The sequence below is a fragment of the Chiloscyllium plagiosum genome, unplaced genomic scaffold (genome assembly GCF_004010195.1).
Source record: "Chiloscyllium plagiosum isolate BGI_BamShark_2017 unplaced genomic scaffold, ASM401019v2 scaf_2617, whole genome shotgun sequence".
Lineage (NCBI taxonomy): Eukaryota > Metazoa > Chordata > Chondrichthyes > Orectolobiformes > Hemiscylliidae > Chiloscyllium > Chiloscyllium plagiosum.
The window spans coordinates 13,020-17,224 of NW_025210697.1; the positions used below are offsets into that span (position 1 = coordinate 13,020).

Genomic DNA, 4,205 nt, shown 5'->3' on the forward strand with positions numbered 1-4,205 from the left:
CTCTCTCTCTCTCTCTCTCTCTCTCCCTCTCTCCCACAGGCACTCACTCTGTCTGGGCCCTGTAGCAGCTGACACTGTGCAGTGTGGTCTGGGATATTTTATTGAAACTCTGACCATGAGGTTAGGAAGATGAACAATTAAACCTGATGTGGAAATTTCCTGAAGCAGTGAACAGGAAGCCTCTGATTGTGGGGCTCTCCTTTCCCCATCAGTTCCTGATCGGTGTCTGGGATGGAAACAGGAAGGGCAGGACAGGGCTGTGCTATTCTTCCTGAACGGCAAGAGATTGTGGGAGTAATTGTCAGACAAATTGGAGTGAATTGAGGCCGTCTCCCCGGCTGTGGAACCGGTTCCAGGTCTGAGGGCTGATGGGAACACGGTGGGGAGCAGGGAGGACACAGCTACACTCAGGAATAAACACATCCCAGGGACAATCAATCCAACCCCAAAAACCAGCGTCAGACAGAATACTGTGAAACTAACACTGCAACGTTACTGCATCATAGAATTGACCTTCATTAAATAATGTAACCAACAATGTGTATTAATTGCAGCCAGTAATTCAGATTATTCCAAGCACCTGTTACACTAAGTATTTAGTTCCATTGACTTACCACTAGCTGTTGCATATACGATGTCATTTCCTTCATTGGTATCCCTAAATGATGTGACGTCAGAAAGATAGGGATTAGCTTATTAGAGAGAGGATACTGTACTGTACATGCCTCAACAACAGGATTACAATCAGCCTGCAGTTAGAGTCAGGAAGACTGAAGCAACTGAGCAACATTATAACCAGCTTCTCCCTGTAGCTCAAATCCTCCAACCCTGGCAACATCCTTGTAAATCTTTTCTGAACCCTTTCAAGTTTCACAACATCTTTCCGATAGGAAGGACACCAGAATTGCACACAATATTCCAACAGTGGCCTAACCTGCACAGCCGCAACATGACCTCCCAACTCCTGTACTCAATACTCTGACCAATAAAGGAAAGCATTCCAAACGCCTTCTTCACTATCCTATCTACCTGCGACTCCACTTTCAAGGAGCTATGAACCTGCACTCCAAGGTCTCTTTGTTCAGCAACACTCCCAAGAACCTTACCATTAAGTGTATAAGTCCTGCTAAGATTTGCTTTCCCAAAATGCAGCACCTCGCATTTATTTGAATTAAACTCCATCTGCCACTTCTCAGCCCATTGGCCCATCTGGTCCAGATCCTGTTGTAATCTGAGATAACCCTCTTCGCTATTCACTACACCTCCAAGTTTGATGTCATCTGCAAACTTACTAACTGTACCTCTTATGTTCACATTTAAATTATTTATTTCAATCAAAGTGGACCCAGCACCAATCTCTGCAGCACACCACTCAGCACAGGCCTCCAGTCTGAAAAGCAACTCTCCACCACCACCCTCTGTCTTCAGTTTTGTATCCAGACAGCTAGTTCTCCCTGTATTCCATGTGATCTAACTTGCTAACCAGTCTCCCACAGGGAACCTTGTCAAACTGAAGGCCTCATCGACAACATCTACTGCTCTGCCCTCATCAATCCTCCTTGTCACTTTAAAAAACTCAACCAAGTTAGTGAGACATGATTTACCATGCACAAAGCCATGTTGACTATCCCGAATCAGTCCTTGCCTTTCCAAATACATGTACATCCTGTCCCTCAGGATTCCCTCCAACAACTTGCCCCCATCGACGTCAGGCTCACTGGTCTGTAGTTCCCTGGCTTGTCCTTACCACCCTTCTTAAACAGTGGCACCATGTTTGCCAACCTCCAGTCTTCCAGCACGTCACCTGTGACTATCGATGATACAAATATTTCAGTAAGAGGCCCAGCAATCACTTCTCTAGCTTCCCACAGAGTTCTCGGGTACACCTGATCAGGTCCTGGGGATTTATCCATCTTTATGCATTTTAAAACATCCTGCACTTCCTCATACGGACATTTTCAAGATATCACTTTTTATTCCCCCACATTATTTATTTATTCTCGTTCATAAAATATATGTCTGCTGCTGTTTCTCTGTGGTATAACCTGTCTTCCCACTTCATGTTCGCCAAATGTTTCCCTTGTAATTCTCTTTGTGCATAAGATGCACAATTTTCACTCTCAAACCTCTTGTGAAATTTTATGAGCACTGTTACCTGAAGACTCCCTTACACTGAAATTAGTAACTTCCCTTGTTTCATTGAACACTACAAGGTCTAAAGTGCTTGGTTGACACAAGAAAATATTGCTCTAATTATTCCAAATACACCTGTCCTGGGAAATATTTATCAATCTGCTGGTGCACGCGGAGGTTTCTACGCTCCATCCTTATCAGTCACCCTTTGGTTATCACCTCTTCGCTGCCTTAGTCCTTCCTTCAGAGTTTGTATTTTCTGTTTTGTGAATCATTGTTCTCATAACTTAATCTAAAACTAGCTAAACCACTGACAGTTGCAAACTCTGTTCCCACACACTCTGTTCCCAACCCTGTCATGTGTCAAGGCCAATGACAGTACGAGATAAAGTAAAACGCAGATAGTAGCTTTCAGAGTCGACAGACAGAGAAAAAGGAAGTATTGAGTCGTCAGCAATGGGGGCAGATAGCATGGGAGAGACAGAGAAGGAAGGAACACAGACAGATGGAAGTTCCTCCAGCTGGTTTCTCAGCAAGATCCAAGCACTGAAGCGATTCTGTTTACCTGTTTGGTGTTGATGTCGTTCTGAAGCATGCCCATCGTTTTACACAGAGGACAGCAATAACAGCAATGATCAGTAACACGAGGATACACAGCACACAGCCCAGAATAATAGGAAACAAATCCAGACTCTCAGCCTCTGTAAAATATTGGCAAGGTTTACACAGTTGAGGAACACAGAATATCCAGAGGAGGCTCACGCTGTATTTAGTGTATGGAATGCAATCTTTGAAGGCCAAGCCTTGACACAATGGGCAGTGTCAACGTGAGGAGGTCACGTCTGAGAAATTGGTTCCAGTGCATTGAGGAGGTAACGAGTAAATCCGACAGACAGCCAGTGAACATGATCTATTTGGACCAAAAAAATCCAAAGAACTGCAGATACTGGAAATCAGAAACAAAATCATAAACTGCTGGAAAAGCTCAGCAAGTCTGGCAGGATCTGTGGAGAGAAATCAGAGTTAGCGTTTCAGATCCAGTGACACTTCCTCAGCATGGATTATCGCTGGGGAAAAGTTGGTACAGAAACTGAAGTTGGGGTGGGGGAGGATTAAACGCTAAATGGAGATGGAACCCAAAGAGAGAGAAAAACAGTTGGGCAGAGAAGGGACTGGGTAAAGGTCAGTGTGGGAGAAAGATGTTAATGGGCATGATGTGTGGCCAAGAATGACTGCTTGTTGGAGCAGCCTGTTTGATGTCCAGGCCCAGGGTGTGGGGGTTGGCATAAGGGCATTGGGGAAAGTGCCTCAAGACGTTAAATTACTGAACTCGATATTGAGTGCGGAGGGCTGCAGGATCCCCGAGTGGAAGGTGAGGTGCTGTTCTTCCAGCTTGTGCTGAGCTTCACTGGAGCGCTGCAGCCAGCCTGAGACAGAGATGTTGGCCGGGGAACTGGGTGGGGGGGTTACAGTGACAGGGAACTGGAAGCTCAGGGTCTGTTTTGTGGACAGAACGTAGATGTTCTGTGAAGGGGTCACCCAGTCTACACTTTGCTCCCCCCAGTGTAGGGGAGACCACATTGTGAGCAGCGAGTGCAGTTGACTAGATTGTGGGAAGGGCAGGGAAAGTGCTACTTAGATTAGATTAGATTAGATTCCCTACAGTGTGGAAACAGGCCCTTCGGCGCAACAAGTCCACATTGACCTTCCAAAGAGCAACCCACCCAGACCCATTCCCCTACATTTACCCCTTCACCTAACATTAAGGGCAATTTAGCATGGCCAATTCACCCTAACCTGCACATCTTTGGACTGTGGGAGGAAACCCACGCAGACACAGGGAGAATGTGCAAACTCCACACAGTCAGTCGCCCGAGCTGGGAACTGAACCCGAGTCTCTGGCGCTGTGAGGCAGCAGTGCTAACCACTGTGCCACCGTGCCACTCAGTGCTTCACCTGGAAGGTGTGTTTAGGTCCTTTGATACTGAGGAGGGAGGAGGGAAATGAGCAGGTGTTAGACATTCGGCAGTTGCAGGGGAAGGTGCAGTGGGGCTGTGGGGGTTTGGGGCTGT

The 4,205-nt window shown here is 46.4% G+C and overlaps 1 long non-coding RNA gene across 1 annotated transcript in view; it reads right to left on the bottom strand.

Annotated features, from left to right (window-relative positions):
* Window positions 1-3,099, bottom strand: part of LOC122546946 — a 7,609-nt gene extending 4,510 nt beyond the window's left edge. Inside the window, exons 1-2 of the long non-coding RNA XR_006310853.1 lie at window positions 2,699-3,099; window positions 615-658 (exon numbers count right to left, since the gene is read on the bottom strand). This is a non-coding gene — a long non-coding RNA (uncharacterized LOC122546946). The remainder of the gene's footprint in view (window positions 1-614; window positions 659-2,698) is intronic.
* Between the last annotated feature and the right edge of the window lie 1,106 nt (window positions 3,100-4,205).